Below are 17,628 nucleotides of genomic sequence, written 5' to 3'. Positions count from 1 at the left end.
GAGAATGTATTTTTTTCTGTGCTCCCTCCAAACTTTTCGGCAGGATAATTTTACAATTAAAGTGCTGATTTTACAACAGCACTTGCTACAAACTTGTTACATCGTGAATGCAAAAGCAACCTTATTCGAAACACGTTTTTGATAACGACATTCTTCGCAGAGTTGACTGATAAAACTTCTGGGAGACTCAAGGGCTGCTGAGCCCAAGGCTGCGGAAGACGGAGCAGGATTTAAATATTTAGCGTCATCCAATCAGTGAAATAAGATTAGAAGCTCAGGGAGTACACTGGCTTTTATGAGAAAAAGAGGGGCCGCTAGGAAAGTTCTTGGGGGCGACACATTCTGGCTCTTTAATGATAAAAGGCCCAACAAAATTCCCAGAGCCGAAACTGTCTGCTCTATCCCAGTGCCTTATTTCTCCTCAGTGAGATCCAGTCCTCCCATTTCTCTCGTTACAGGCTCGATATTATTGAAGTCAAGCCAACAGCAAGTTAGCAAACCAGCAGGGGAGCAAATTGATTATACAGTTAACTGTGGAAAAAACTGAAATTCTTTATTAAGGGAAAATGAAATACAGCTAATTTATGCTTCACTCGAGCCCCTCCCCACGTGGCACTTACTCTACTGGCTCTCTGACTTGACTCCAAACCTGTAAGCCAGCCAAAAAATGACAGGCACTTTACTGATGTAAAAATAAGGCAGGTTTTGAGCTTTTTTCCCCCCTCACATGATGATTTTTCCAGCTACAATTACTGTAACTCACTCATTATAGAGGATAACATGGCAGGCAAACAGGCAAGAGGGGGGGAAAGTGTGGTAAAACAGTTGGCAGGATGTAAATTGAAAGACTTTGCCATCTAATTTTAAGCAGTATTTATATAGAGAACCCATAATACAGCATTCAACGTCTGACACAAATCTTTTAGATTCTCGAGGAAACATTTGCTGAAGTTGTTAACAGAACTAGTGGACGCTTAGATGGAAATGAGTAAAATACTGAGTTGCTCCAAATTTAAAACACACACACACATATATGTATGAACAAGTTTATGTTGCACACATTCACTGTAATTTGGGGTGAAAGAAACTCATGCTGTAAGAACTATAACAAGACCAGCGACTTTCATTGAGTCCCATTTTCAGAGAGCTGGATAACAGAATTTATCTAATTCTAATGTAACAACCATTCAGGCAGGCAGTGCTCATAAACTCCTTTTTGAGGGGATGACAATTGCTGTTTCTTTATAATAAAATATAGCACTTGCCAACATACAAAGAATAATATAACATATTCCATTCCACTAAACTCAAAGGAATTGTGGTAAAGTGGAAAGAACACAGGATTTGGGGGTCAGAAGACCTAGGTTCAAATCCTGGCTCTGTTATTAACTACCTATGGGACAAGTCACTCAGATCCTCTCAGGGCCTCAGTTTCCTTATCTGTAAAATGGGGCTAGGGGTTTGGGGTTGGACTGGATGATCTCCAAGGCAGTTTCCATCTTTCAATTCTATGAGCCCTAGGATAACCTGAGTGTCCAACCAGAATTCACCAATGAAACAATTACTTCTGAAAAATCATAGCACCTTAGAGTTAGAAAGGATCTCAGAAGTCATTCAGCCTGATGCCTTTCTCCAATAGAAATCTTTTCAACCATATGCCCGACAAGTTTGAATCCTGATGGTCCTTGAAGACCTCAAATAAAGAGTAACACACTACCCAATGAAGCAATCTATTCCATTGTAGGACTGGCAGGCACTTCCTTACACAGAGTAAAAATCTGCTTACAGGCAGAGCAAATTTAGCCCTTCTTCCATGCGATAGCTCTTCAAATACTTGTTAACAGGTGTTATCCCATCCCAGACTTGAGGTCTTCTCTCCATAAAAAAAAAAAAATCCACGATTCCTTCAACCTATAATTCTATGTAATTGACAAGAAGCCCTTCTTGATTTCCACAGTTATTAGTGCTCCAATTACTTTGTATGGTTTTGCATTAGTTATCTATGTACTTATTGTCTACCCCTGGTAGAATGTAAACTCCTTGAAGACAGGCATTATCTAATTTTTTGTTTTCATCTAACTCTACCACCTTGCATAATCTCTGACACACGTTTGCCAGTTCCTTTACCTTTTTGGTCACCCTCCTCTTCAGTTTATCAATAACTTCAAGTGTTATCACTTTCCTAATGCAACCTAAAAGTCACTTCTTTTTTGTTTTGTTTTGTTGTGTCTTCCTTCCTTCCTTCCTTCCTTCCTTCCTTCCTTCCTTCCTTCCTTCCTTCCTTCCTTCCTTCCTTTCTTTCTTTTTTCCTTTCTTTCTTCCTTTCTTCCTTCCTTTCTTTCTTCCTTCCTTCCTTCCTTCCTTTCTTTTTGGCTCCCATGTCAGGCTGTTGACTAATATAAAGTTTTCAATTAAAAAAAAAAATCTCAGATCTTTTTCTCGTGAGCTCTTGTCAGGCCATACTTTCCTCATCCTGAATTTGTATGTTGTTTTGTTTTGTTTTATTTCATAATTCTCAAGTAGGACTTTTCACTTTTAAATTTTATTTTATTAGGTTTAACTTATCATTCTAGTCTATCCAAATATTTTTGGATCCTGGCTCTGTCATTTACCCGGTTAGTTATCCCTATCCAGCTTCCTATTATCAGCAAATTTGATAAGCATGCCATTTATGCCTTCATACATTTCACTGACACAAATGTTGCACAACACAGGGTCAAGGTCAGAGTTCTGAGGCCTGACACAAGAGACCTTTTTTTAAGTTTTGTTGATTTATTAATGACTAATCTTTGGGTTAAGTAAAAAATTCAATCAAAACTCACCAAATTGTACTATGATCCAGTGAATGCCTTTTCATATGCCTTTTCACAAGGATAGTAAGGCTTTGTCAGATACTTCACTAAAATATAGGATACTGGAAAAAAAACCAACCTTCTGGATTTATAATTTAGGGGACCTCCTACAAGTCATTTTCTTTGACTCATGTCCCCACCCAGAATTTCCCCAGGAAACATCAGAATTTAGTTTATATCTAAAACTTGTGAAAAGAGAAAAGTACCTTCAGCTCCTATGTAAGGTCTCAGACTAACATTCATCAAATGCAGGGTGGGCTTTATTTAACCTGACCAAAATGAAAAACAAAAAGCCCTCCAATAGACAGAACAACTGTCATTCTCAGATTCCTGAGGAACATACACAACCCTCCACGTTTATAGTAGTCTACTAGATTGTAAACTCCTAGAAGGCAAGGACTTTCTTTTGCCTATTTTTGTATGCTTGGTGCTTGGTACAGTGTCTTGTACATAGCAGGCATTTAATAAATGTTTATTGAATAAATGAAAGGGTTGGAGCTCCTTATAATAGAAAAAAACAAACCTTGGAATTGCTAAGAAATCAAACAGCAACCCTCTCTTCCTTCAAGGAGGCCCATCTCTCCAGGGACCTATAATACTCCAGATTTATCACATTTCCTTAAGATCAAAGTCTGCCATTATTGAAAGGGGACATCCAGGTAGTACAGTGTATAGAGTACCAAGCTTGGAGTCAAGAAGACCTGAATTCAAATCTGACCTCAGGTACTTACTATCTGTGTGACCTGGGCAAGTCACTTAACTCTGTTTGCCTCAGTTTCCTCATCTGTAATGGGTTGGAGAAGGAAATGGCAAACCTCTCCAGAATCTTTGCCAAGGAAATCCCAAATGAGGTCATGAAGAGTCAGACATGACTGGACAACAATTTCTTTAAAAGAACTGGAATTCACTAGAAAAGTGACACCTTTTCTTCTCTTCTCCTGCCATCATCCACAGCCATCTATGGACATCTTTTCTCTTAGGGCCATATGGTTACCTGATGTAGACAGTTTTCTGATTCACATAGTTCCCTGCAGGGAGGACCACAGGGCCACACAAGGTCCTGGAGATTTATGTGTTTGTGTATTACTACCTCAAGTTCTTTCCATGCCCCTTTTAAAACCCAAGTGAGGATGTGGCTCAACAATGAGGTGTTAACTGGGTGGTAAATACTCATGAACTTCATCATTAAGGTGGAGCTAATTAATTTAGACCCAGGGCAAAGCAAGTTCACACCTTGTCAAAAAAGTGTCCTAAACCCAGAAGAAAGACTTCAATTATGCTAACCTTGTTAACAAGGAGTAGATGTGGACCAGAAGTTAATCTTGTCACAGGCTTAACACTCCCTTAGAGAGATGAGACCTACCCCACTGAATGTGTTTATGGCATCTCCCTAATTTACCAGTTTGATAACCCTGACCAAAAAAAGACATGAGGTCACTCTTGGATGACCTCCTCTTGATGAAACTCTATTTGTCCTTAGTGATCACAATTTTCTTTTCCAAATGCTCACAAACTGTGCCTACGATGTTTTGGGGGGAACCAAAGTCAAGTTCATTAGCCTACATTTTGACAAGTCCATTGGGGCAGCTAAGTGGTGCATTGGATAGAGCACTGGCCCTGAAGTTGGGAAGACCTGAGTTCAAATCTCACTTCAGAAACTTACTAGCTGTGTGACCCTAGGCAAGTCACTTAAGCCCAATTGCCTTAAACATCCAGGGCCATCTCCAGTCATCCTAATATATATCTTGCCACTGGATCCAGATGACTCTGGAGTAGAAGGTGAGGTTGGTGAACTTGCACAGCCCTCCCTCACTTAAATCCAATTCACTGCAAGTCATGACATCACTCAATGTCATGGTCCTCTCCGAGAATGAAGGACAAACAACAACAACAACAACAAATGAAGTAATATTTGTAAAATGTTTAGCAGAGTGCCAAGCATATATAGTGGGCACTTTTGTGGGCAATGAGGGTTAAGTGACTTTCCCAGGGTCACACAGCTAGAAAATGTCAAGTGTCTGAGACTGAATATGAACTCAGGTCCTCCTGAATCCAGGGCCGGTGGTTTATCCACTGCACCACCTAGCTGCCCCATAGTGGGCATTTAATAAATGCTCATTTGCTTCCCTCCCCTTTTTGCCCCTTCTTTAATGAAACTTGGGACATTTGTCTCTTTCCTACCTTGCAGTACCCCTCCTGTTTTCCATGAATCATCATAGATTTCTGACAGAGGCCCAGCAAATACTGGTTCTTTCAGATTAAAATGTTAGAGGGAGGGGGCGGCTAGGTGGCGCAGTAGATAAAGCACCGGCCCTGGATTCAGGAGTACCTGAGTTCAAATCCGGCCTCAGACACTTGACACTTACTAGCTGTGTGATCCTGGGCAAGTCACTTAACCCCCATTGCCCTGCAAAAAGACAAAAAAAAAAATGTTAGAGGGACAAAGGAGTACAAAGAGTCATTTTCCCCAGCACTAAAACTGATCCTGGGTTTTAGAGGCAGTGCAGCTATGGTTCAATAGGAAGAAGAGTTATTGTTCAGTCCTTTTTCCAGTTGCATCTGATTCTTCATGGCCCTATTTGGGGTTTTCTTGTCAAAGATACTGAAGTGGTTTGCCATTTCCTTCTCCAGCTGAACAACTGAGGGTAACAGGGTTAAGTGACTTGCCTATGGTCACACAGCTAGTGTTTGAGGTTAGATTTGAACTCAGGAAGATGAGTTTTCCTGACTCCAGTCCCTGGGCTCTATCCACTGCACCACTTAGTTGCCCCAGAAGTCAGAGTACCTGGATTAGAATCTAAGAACTGTCACTTCCTGGATGACCTTGGACAACTTCACTTCCAGACTTCAGTTTCCATGGTCTCTAAGAGTCCCTTCTTAGCTCTAAATCTATAATCCTATAATCCTAAAGTACTCTCTGCCTTAAAATAATTTATAATTTAATTAGGGAGATAAGTAGCAGATTTATGCAAAGATAACCGACTGAATATGATACAGTATATGATGCTGTTGATTACTTCTGTAGTCTTAAGATTCACAAAGCACTTTAAATATATGATTGCAAATTTGATGCTTGCACTGACCCTGTGAAGTAGGTCCTATAGTTTTATTCTCCCCATTTTATAGACTAGTAAACTGAGGATGAGTGGAAAGCTAGGGTCTTCAGAGTTGTTTTAAGGGAGAGACTCCAGGGTTCCCTATCCTTGTTCTATCATCATCCTCATCAATAAATATTTATTGAGCAGTTATTGCTAGATACTGGGGACACCATGAGGAATAAGAGGCACACCCCTGTCCTTAAGGAATCTACAGCATTATTTGTATATAACTCCTAAATCTGCCCACCACTTTTACTATGTAAAAATCATTCTGGCTAAAATATAGCCTGAGATGCACTGATTATATGCATATGCTCTGATGCTGCACGATCAAAGCCATACTATCCCAATGATTTATATTGTTTATCAAGTAAGAGGGACATCATAAAGTTATAAAAACAACATAAGTGTCAAAGGCACAGGACAGGCAGTAAAAGCTTTTAGAGGAGGTTATGATCAGTGTGGGGTGAGACAGGTGGTATATGTGCAGGGTAGGAGTAGACAAGTAGACAAGGATGGGGAGGCTTAGACAAGATGACAGCCAGGATAGTGTATGCAAAAAGTATCAAGGCAGGAATGCACATAGCCTGCTCCAAGAACAACTAGTACATCAGTTTAGTCACAGGAGAAATGTTTCTGTTTTTTGAAACACTATAAAAAAAAAAGAATCAAAATTAGCAACAGAGTTGATCTTGGCCTATCAGGGCCTTGAGAAACATTTTCATAAGAGGTCAGTTTTCTCCTGATCCTGTAGTATGAGTGGAGGGTTGATCAGGAGAAACTGATCAACTTCTTGGCTTTAAAGGGGCTTTTGGGACTTTGATTATGAGCTAAAGACTCTTTGTGTGCCTCTTACTGGGAACGAGTCTCAGCACCCAGATGATTTGACAGGCTCAGGCTCCTGGGTGTCAGAGGTAGGTACCTTTTTGTACAGGGTCTATAAAACGGGGTAGGCAGAACTGCCATCAATCTGAGAGAGCTATGCAACAGAGTGGAAACCAGAGACTTGAGAGGAGATCTGGGTACCTGAGAGGTGAAGCCGATCCTTCCACAGAACCTCCAAAGGGAATGCCACCCATCACCTCCAGAGATAGAGGCAAAGAGAAGGGATCTAACTCAGTTCTGGCCGACTGATGGGTGTCACTGTATTTGCATCCCTAGAGCCCAGCACAGCACCTGGACCAAAGTTAGCATTTAACATCTGCTTTTTGAATTGAATTTCATTCTAGAAAGATAGTGAGTTCCTGAACACCACTTTTCTGGAGGAGTACTGAACCTAGAAGGGAGCTTGTGGCCCAAGTACTGGAGAAACAAGGAGATGAGGTCATGATGTCTAGGAGCACAACCTTGCCTTCATTCTCTGCTATGACTGTGAGTTACTCTGATAATGTAATTCAGATGGGAAGGGGCTGTATTTCTAGAAACCCCAAGTTAGTCCTTTCTGAAAAGAGTCAGACCCTTAAGAAGTATTACAAAGTGAGAAGCCTGTATAATTGGGGGGGGGAGGGAATCAGGGAGGGAATTGGGACATATGGAAATATTAGGGATGGCCCCTTTAGCAACCCCAAACATATTTCCCTTCTGAATGCATTCTGACCCTTTGGGAAGTACTATAAAATGAGGCCAGTCTAGGTCTCTGGGGTGGAAAGTGCGAGTCTTCTCAGGGAAGAGGACTCTGATTGTCAGGGGCTCTGGTGAGTTCTTTGTGTTTCTTGCGTTTTCTCTGTGGGATGAAAAAAGCTGTTCTTTAACCAGTATTATTACTTTGAACATTAACATGGGAGCGGAGATTCTTTTACTTAAATCTGTGGAGACCTAAGTAAGAATTATATTCTGAGGCTCCCAGAGGAAACTCTGGGTGGGGACAAAATGAGGCAAAGATACATGATTTAGGGGCAGTCCCCCCAAGATCAAACCTGATCCTTGTAACTCCAGAGTTTGGGGCTCTGAACCCTCAGTAATATATAATTTCCATAAAACTAAATAATTCTCTTTTCAAAGGACCATATTTTTCTAGAATTCCGTAAGTTGAAATGTCATTCTGGGTGATTTTTTTTCACCCGTTGGCTTGATACAATTTAAATGTGCACTTCTGTGGTATAAGGCTGAGTACAGCCAAGGATGTGACTTTACTTGGAGGTTGAATAAGTAGGATATTCCAAGTAGATAGTTATCCATAACTGCAAATACAACCATGACTAACTTACAAATAAAAACCCAAAACAAAAAATTTCCCAAGGTATTTGTGGTGTGGCAAAGTGGATAGTGTTCTGGACTTTGAGTGAGGAAATTTTGATTCAAAATCTGCCTCTGATATCATAGCTGTAGGTCCCTATGCAAGTCACATACCTCACTGAATTTGGTATCACCTATTTAAAATGGGGACAATACCATCTGCCCCAGAGTGATTGAGAATCAAATTGGAATGTATAAAAAGTACTTTTCAATTCTTAAAGACTAAGCTACTGGGGCAGCTAGGTGGCGCAGTGGATAGAGCACTGGCCCTGGAGTCAGGAGTACCTGAGTTCAAATCCGGCCTCAGACACTTAACACTTACTAGCTGTGTGACCCTGGGCAAGTCACTTAACCCCAATTGCCTCACTTAAAAAAAAAAAAGACTAAGCTACTGTCATTATTATTACATATATCATTAAATGGGTTATCATACTTCTATTCTGCTAAAATTCTTTCTGAAGGTTGGGAAGACAGAAAAGCAGATAAGAGAGTGCCAAAGGATAAAAAAGATAGATAAAAGGCAGAGAAGAATTGGAAATTTCAGTCAAATAGCAAAAGGCCTTTAGAGCAGCGATATTTCATTTTATTTCAATTGTTTCTAATTTAATTTAATTTTTTTCACTTAACAAGTTTTCTTTTCTTTCCTTGCCATTTCCCCTCCATTAAAAAAGAAAAAAAACCTTCTAACAAATATGCATAGTCAAACAAAACAAATTCCCACACTGGCCTTGTCCAAAAATCTATTTTATTTTGCATTTTCTTTCAGAAGGAGGGTAACGTGTGTCACCTTTGTACTCTGAAATCATGGCTGATCATTGCATCAATCAGAGTTTTTAATATTTTGGCATTACTTGTCTTTACAATGTTATCACTATTGTAAGAATTATCTTCCAGGTTCTGCTTCTTTCACTTTGCACCATTTCACATGTCTTTTTAGGCTTCTCTAAAACCATTCATTTCACCATTTTAAAAAATAGTACAACAGGGGGCAGCTAGATGGCACAGTGGTACCAGCCCTGAATTCAGGAGTACCTGAGTTCAAATCCAGCCTCAGACACTTGACACTTACTAGCTGTGTGACCATGGGCAAGTCACTTAACCCTCATTGCCCTGAAAAAAAATAGTACAACAGTATTTCTTTTCATTCATATATCATAACTTGTCCAGTCATTCTCCAATTGATAGGTACCTGTCTTAGTTTCTAATTCTTTGTCACCATAAAAAAGCTGCTATAAATATTTTTTTTGTACTTGAGTCCTTTGATCTTTTTGGGTATGGGTCTAGTAATAGTATTACTAGATAAAAGGGTATACACACTTTAGTGCCTTCTGAGGCATAATTCCAAATTGCATTTAAGAATTGTTTGACCACTAACAGTGAATTAATGTTTCTATTTTCCCATTGCTTTCCAACATTTGTAACTGTCCTTTTTTGCCAACTTTGCCAATCTGATGGGTATTAAATAGAACTTCAGAGTTCCTTTAATTTGCATTTCTCTAATTATTAGTGATGCAGAGCATTTTTTCCAAATGATTATGGATAGCTTGACTTATTCCCTTGAGAATGTCATATCGGTTTTATTTTGTTTTGTTTTTGGCGGGGCAATGAGGGTTGAGTGATTTGGCCATGGTCACACAGCTAGTAAGTGTCAAGTGTCTGAGGCTGGATTTGAATCCAGGTCCTCCTTAATCCAGGGCCAGTGCTTTATCCACTCCGCCACCTAGCTGACCCCCTCATATCTTTTTGCTATATCATTTGAGTTATGTCTCTTGTTCTTATAAATTTTAATCAATTCCTTACATATTTTGGAAATAAGACCTTTATCAAAGAAATCTGTTGCAAAAATTTTCCTCCAGTTACCTGCTTCTCTTTTAATTTTAGCTACATTGGTTTTGTTTGTGAAAAACCTTTTCAATTTTATGCAATCAAAATTGTCTATTTTATCTTCTTTTATCCTCTTAATTCTGTGGTTATGAACTGTAGAAGAATCTACATTTTAATGGAATATAATGAAAGTAACTATTAAAGAAACGCTTTGAAAAAATATTTGGTAAGGTTAACTCTTGCAGCATTTTGACTATGCTTCCCTGTGACCAAATCATAGACTACCAGAATATTGGATCTAAAGGGGCTCTTGGTACAGATAAAGCAAGTGATTTCTTCAAAAACATGAACAAAACTGATTAAGGACTGAAATTCGGGCTTCTTGACTTTCCATACAGTGTTCTTTCTACTATACCACAGAATATAGGTAAATATAGTTGTAAAGATATAGACATTAATTCTATAAAAAATAAATTTAAAAATCTAATTGTATCTTAGGGAGTCAAAATATTCAGGGACAAAGAATCCATCCAGGGTTCTAACAAGTACCTGGTATATAGTAGGCATTTAATGAATGCTTATTGACTGAACTTAGCCATAAATGGTATACAACAACATTCACTTTTTGGCAAATAACCAATAGATAAACACTTAAACATGAAGGTAACTAAGTAGTATAAGAGAAAAAGAGTATATTTAAACAGAACAGTATGTTAGAGGGCAGAAAAACCCAGTGCACCATAATGCCTGAAATAAAAAAAACCAAACACATAATATATACATGAGATAAATTGTAAACTATAGCAAAAATATCTTAAGGAATAAAGTGAAACAAACAAACTTGGACTTACTATAAAAATAGTAGTCCTCTACATTCATATAATCTGAAAATCTCAGAGTACTTAAGAACAAATCCTCACAAAATCTTGTTCTATCCATTTTATAGATGAGTAAACTGAGGCAAAGAAAATCATGCTTAAATAGAAGGCAAATTTCCTGGATAAAAATTGCAGGCTGATGTTAAACATTTCATGAAAAGAAAGCATTCAAACAAGGTTCTTCAAAAGGCATATTCTTGGAGCAGCTAGGTGGCACAGTGGATAAAGCACCAGCCCTGGATTCAGGAGGGCCTGAGTTCAAATCCAGCCTCAGAAACTTGACACTTACTAGCTGTGTGACACTGGGCAAGTCACTTAACCTTCATTGCCCTGCAAACAAAACAAAATGAATATTCTTTGTTAATCAATACATCCAAAATTTTAATTTGAAAAAATATGGTGGCCATCTCCTTATGACTTTTAAGATCACAACTTTAGCACTGAAATGCACTTGAGAAGCCACCTAGTTTCATTTCACAGATAAGGAAAATGAGGATGACAGAGATGAAATAATAGTACAAGGTCACACAGGAAGTAGGTGGCACCAGCAGTATTAAACCCCATGTCATTTGACTCCAAACCCAGCTCTCTATTCACTCTTTCTGTGTGAGACTAGGTTCAACACAGAATAGCAGGAAGAGACAAGGCTGGATAACAGGGAACATTCTGCAGCTCTTTCATGATGACAAAATTGTTCTCAGAATCCAAAACCCAATCTTTTGAAATGATGATGATTTCCCTTTGATGCTAAATAGCTGAAAATCATGAAATGCCATAATCTCTGGAGAATCATAATCATGGGTAAATCCAGAGGTCTGGGGTGCACAAGAAAGCCAATACATGATATCAACAATGATTTGCATGCAAAAAAATGGCAGGAGGAAAAATTTCCAGAAAATATATAATTGGAAAAGTAGGTAGGCAGGGCATGAAGTCAAGAAACAACTGATATACAACCTTAGTGGTCTAACTTTAGTGCTGCACTAGTATTCACAAAATATTAAAAGTCATAAATAAAGGGCTCTAATGTGTTGGATCCTCTGGAAAGGATATGTGGAAGAGTGTAGAGAAGACTCACACAGGATCAGAAGGTCTCAATATATTATGGTCTGCTTCTATGTAGGGAATACCCACATCAATAAAATCACATATGCTGAAATATTTAAATTTCTGCCTGATCATTAGTAGATTTTGAAACAGTGACCTAGTGGACTTAAATTTTTATTTTTATAGCTTAAATTATTTGACTAAAGCATAAACAATTTGACCAAAGTCTAGATGATTTGACCATTAATAAATTACAATGATAGAGAAAAAAATCTACCTAACTACCTAGAAGCTGTTTTATTCAACAGTACAGCAGTCCTATCCAAAGTCTATGTAATTATTTTAAAAATGTAACCTCAATGAAAATTGACTTCTCTGTGTATAGCTCCCCAATCATGCCAAGTTAATCTCCTAAAATTTTCTCAGCTATGACAACTTATAAAACACCTAAGCCAAATGAAATAAATCAAATAAATAGAATTGCATAATGGAGAGTTAAATATAGACCAAGACAAATGAATGAGATTCAATTAAGTAAATGCTATATATGTGTCTAGTTTTGGTGGGCTAGGATAATACATTTTGAGTTATTTTAGTATAAGGCTGAATTGAATAATCTCATAGTACATTTAAAGGAAAGAGAATAAAGGAAAGGACTAGAACTAATAGCCAGGAAAAATATAATGGGCAATAATTTCTTTGTCAGAACTAAAGCTTGAGTTATATGCTGTTAATGAAATTGGAGGCAGAAGACCTGAGTTTAAGTCCTAGCCCTGTTATTTATTTGCTATGTGACCTTGGAAAATCACTTAATTGCTTTGGGGATATATACATATTTTAAATTATTTATATTAGTCTCCATATCATGGTGTGTTTCATGATTCCAAAATATCTCAATAGAATGTGAAAATTTCTTCTACATTAGGTTCCCTATCTACTGCAGGATCAAATACTTTGAACTTCTGTTTCATGTTCAAAGCCCTTCACAACCTACTGCCCCTTAGACTTCTCTCTCAACCTTTCTAATCTTATACTGTCCATTCCTCTAAGCACACTTCCATCCAGTAACACTGGCTTCCTGGATGTTCCAAGAACAAGACTCTCCACCTCTCTGCTCTAGGCATTTTCTCTAGCTGCCCCCCATGTCTGGAATACTTTTACTCCTCATCTCTGCCTCCTGGCTTCTCTGGCTTTCTTCAAGTCACAGATAAAATTCCACATTCTACGGGAAGCCTTTCTCAATCCTTCTTCATTCTAGTGCCTCCTCTGTTGATTATTTCCAACTTATGTTGTACACAGTTTAAATCCACACTGCTTATTTGCATGTTGTCTGCCTCATTAAATTGTTGGCTCCTCAAGCACAAGGACTATCTTTTGCCTTTCTTTGTATCCCAGCTCTTAGCACAGTGCCGCGCACATAGCAAGCAATTAATAAATGCTTATTGGCAGACTCTACACTGATAAACATTTTAGATATTTGGAATCATCTGGATTATAGTCTAAAGTTTTCACTTCTCATATCGATGTTTGCATCATGTAGTTTCATTCTGATTCCTGGTATCACTTCTCACATTTTGTCAATGGAAGTTACACATTTAATGGCGAGTGTCCGGGATGTTCACTGGACTAGGCAATGTGGGGAATTACAAAGGAAGTAGAAGGCATGGCCCCTGACTTGGTGATGTTTAACATGTATCTAAAGTACAAATGCTTCATATGGAACTATGCAATCTTATTGGGGACATTTTAGGGTTGCATGTTTATGACTATGACTAATTCAAAATTTCCTTCACCAAAATAATGGTAAATAGCAGTATTCTTTTATTTTTCTGGTTGTGGATCTATCATGAAAAACTTCAAGTCCAGATATAGGATGCTTACAGCATTCCCCCATTCCATTGGTCTTATAACTATAAAAATAGAAATGATGTTAGTTTGATATGACTTCTTAGTGAATCATTGTGATTGTTCTTAGGAAACGTTGGTTCTCTAAGTATTTGCAAACCATCTCATATAGTCATCTATATTTAGACAGCTTAAGCGATGCTTCACCTTATTCCCTGCCCCCCCCTTATTTTCTTTTCAGTTGCTTTGATGCCATATGTATCTTCTGTTGTTCTTCTTCCCCTCTGCATCCTCCCACCTCTGCTTTCCAATTCTGGAACTATAATCAAATAAATACTACCACTGATACTATAAAGGATGTGTCAGTTGTCTTTGTTACTCCACTCACCATCTCTGTAACTTTCTAAACCAGAATAAACCTCTCTGACCACCACTTCCCTAATGTGTTATCATCCCTTTTAGAATGTAGGCTTCTTGAGAGCAGGGGCTGTCTTTGGGTTTACATTTGTATTTTCAGTGTTTAGCACAGTGCTTGGTAAATTGTAAGCATTTAATAAATGCCCTTTCTTTCTGTCTTTCTTTTTGTGGGGCAATGAGGGTTAAGTGACTTGCCCAGGGTCACACGGCTAGTAAGTGTCAAGTGTCAGAGGCTGTATTTGAACTCATGTCCTCCTGAATCCAGGGCTGGTGTTTTATCCACTGTGCCACCTAGCTGTCCCAATAAATGCCTTTTTATACCTTCATCCATCTATCTAATGATCTGTTTTAGAATTTTTGCCATGGGTTAAAAATCATTAATTAGTATTAAACCTACCCTCCCCCTCGCCCCCATCTTAAAAACAAAAAAAGAACATTAGCCTATCCTTCTTCTGGCTTTTTTTAATTCTCCATTGTCACTATCTCCAGAGGTTTAGCTTCTACTTTTCCAGCTAGTTCTTTACTGTTAGACATTGTTAAATCTAGAGGAGATATTCAACTTATGCTTACCACTTTCTGAAGTATTTCATGCTTTTAATTAAGATGTTTTCAAAATTTGGCCTAAAAATAAAATAATCTGTTATAGCATTCGTCACGTTAGAACCTAGAATCAAGAGGAATATAAAGACACTAAAAATACAAAAAAATGCTGATGTCTGGGGAAATAATAAGAGATAAAATATACCAAATATATACAAATTCCATTATAACCTTGTTTCTATAAAAGCCTGGGGGAGTTTTCCTTAGGAACAGTACATGGACATATTAGTTGGATATATAGTTTGAAAGAGGACCTTAAGAGAGACAAAATTCAGATTTTCTTTTTTTATTTAATTTTTCTTTTGAGGCAGTCAGGGTTAAGTGACTTGATCAAGATCACACAACTAATAAGTGTCTAAGGCCAGATTTGAATTGATGTCCTTCTGATTCTAGGGCAGGTGCTCTAGCCACCAGACCACCTAGCTGCCCCAGTGCAAACTTTTGAATGATTAATGGGAACAGAGAAAGCCACAGACATGTGGGAAAGCTAGTACTCATCAACTCTACTCAGTTTTAATGAGATAATCTCCTCCTTCCTTGGTTGAGCTCAGCTGTTTTATCTTGATCCAAGATAAAGAACTCCTTTACTATTGTATGGTCTTTGGTCTAATCTATATAACTACTCTGATTTCTATTTATTGTTTTCTTTGATTCAAAAAAAAAGGTTTATTAGGTATTGGTGATAGTCTTTTGTGAAAGCATCACTTGATAGGAAGGTGGGAATGAGGGAAGCTGGTGAGCTAAGCTAAGGCCTACCTTTCTTCTTTAAGAGGAATCAGAGGTAGAGCTTGTATTCTGAACCCAAAGGCATCTAGATGGTACAGTGGTTAGAGCACTGGCCCTGGAATGATGAGGACCTGAGTTCAAATTTGACCTCAATCACTTATTGGCTGTGTAACCACAGGCAAGTCACTAAACCCAGTTTGCCTATTTGCTCCTCTCTAAAATAAGCTGGAAAAAGAAATGGCAAAACACTCCAGTTCCTTTGCCAAGAAAATTCCAAATGGAAGAGTTGGACATGACTGAAACGACTCAACAACAATGATTCTGAACTCAGACTCATGTCCCTAGATTAAAATTATTAGAGGAGTGGCAGATAAATAGAATCCTATCCTAATACCGATCTTGAAAGCTGTAGGAAAGATCTTCATCCTGGGTCCTATCTACTTTTCCCTCTGGTTGGGTTGCTGGTTGTCTTAGAAAAATCTTTTTTCCTACTCTCTGCAAATGTGGGTAAGGTCCCAGATCATATCTATCGATGCCACTGGCAAGCTATGTTTATATATTAGGCAGCCACACGATGCATATATCTAATATAAAAAAATAAACACAAGGGGGCACCTAGGTGACACAGTGGATAACGCACCAGCCCTGGATTTAGGAGGACCTGAGTTCAAATTTGACCTCAGCTACTTGACACTTACTAGCTGTGTGACCCTGGGCAAGTCACTTAACCCTCATTGCCCCAGGAAAAAAAAGAAAAAAAGAAAGAAAGAAAAGAAATTTTAAAAAGAAAAGAGACACAAAATAGAATATGTAGAGTACAAACCCAGAATTATTGTTCTAACCTTTTTTTTAATAAAGCATAAGATATTTATTTTCAAGGGGAAAAATAATCCAAAGTGGGGGCAGCTAGGTGGTGCAGCGGATAGAGCACCGGCCCTGGAGTCAGGAGTACCTGAGTTCAAATCCGGCCTCAGACACTTAACACTTACTAGCTGTGTGACCCTGGGTAAGTCACTTAACCCTAATTGCCTCACTTAAGAAAAAAAAAATAATCCAAAGTGGCAGAAGGAAATCTAGACTTGTGTGAGAAGTTTTGGAGGATAGAAGAAAATGGTATAAAGAAGAAAAGGATCATTTTTAAAAATAACTTCTTATTGGCTTCATAGGTCATTCCATAGAAGGTAGAGGTATATACTCTGAATAGAAAGGAACTTCCTGTGCTTCACAAAATGAGCTTCCAAAGGCTCTAATATGCCAGAAGAAGAAGGGGAAAATCCTGTTGGCCAAGTCCCTGCTGAGGGGTAAAGCAGAGTTATCCAGAAAAGAACCATCAAGAGCAATACTTTTATTCCTTGGGTACATTTCTGGGTCATGACAGAAATTGTCCCAAGGTTTGTCAAATGACCAATAACCAGTGATCCACTTCTAGTGGTTCAGGTGGAGAAGAAACCTAAAAACCCTTCCTAAGGATTGTAAAGTCCTAGGCAAGTCCTGTTTTCATCATGGTTATCAATCAAAGATAGTGTCTTCAGAAACAAAAGGAAGGTGAAAATAAAAGAGGTGGGAAGGGTAGTATTTTATATTATGAAGATATATGTCCTCACTCCTCTGTGGAAATGCATGAACCAGATGGGTGGAGTATGGTAAGAACATCCGGGGAAAGGCCAGCAATGGGAGAAACAGAAGCAATTTTGTGGTGGGAGTATACTACAAACTTCCTGGCTAAACTAAGGAAATGAATGAGGAGTTTCAAAAGCAGATTAGAATATTGGCACAGAATTGTTATGGGGACTTCAAGTCCTCTGAGATCTGTGTAAAGTTTCTCTGCAGAGCAGAGAAGTTGAGAAATTCTTTACTTGCCCTGATGATGATAATTTCATCCTCCAAAATGGAGAGGAAATGACTATGAAGACTATTCTTCTCGATTCTCATTCACAAGCAAGAGCAGGTTGCCAAAGTGGAAATGACAGAAACTTTGAGAAGAAGTAACTTACTATCTTATAGTTCCTGATAGTGACATTGAGAAAGCAATGATTTTGGTGTGTTAGGAATGTAGGACAAAAGTGACCATTTCCACCCTGCTCACTTCTGTATTGCTTAGTGATG

The 17,628-nt window shown here is 38.4% G+C and overlaps 1 protein-coding gene across 1 annotated transcript in view; it reads left to right on the top strand.

Moving 5' to 3' along the window:
• Positions 1–7,191: 7,191 nt before the first annotated feature.
• The window catches only part of NCOA2 (nuclear receptor coactivator 2), a 361,979-nt gene continuing 351,542 nt past the window's right edge, over positions 7,192–17,628 (top strand). Inside the window, exon 1 of the mRNA XM_043988572.1 lies at positions 7,192–7,321. The gene's annotated coding sequence lies outside the window, so the exon portion shown is untranslated. The remainder of the gene's footprint in view (positions 7,322–17,628) is intronic.

Source organism: Dromiciops gliroides, chromosome 1, assembly GCF_019393635.1.
Source record: "Dromiciops gliroides isolate mDroGli1 chromosome 1, mDroGli1.pri, whole genome shotgun sequence".
In the NCBI taxonomy this organism is placed as follows: Eukaryota; Metazoa; Chordata; class Mammalia; order Microbiotheria; family Microbiotheriidae; genus Dromiciops; species Dromiciops gliroides.
This window is presented reverse-complemented; position numbering and strand designations above follow the sequence as displayed.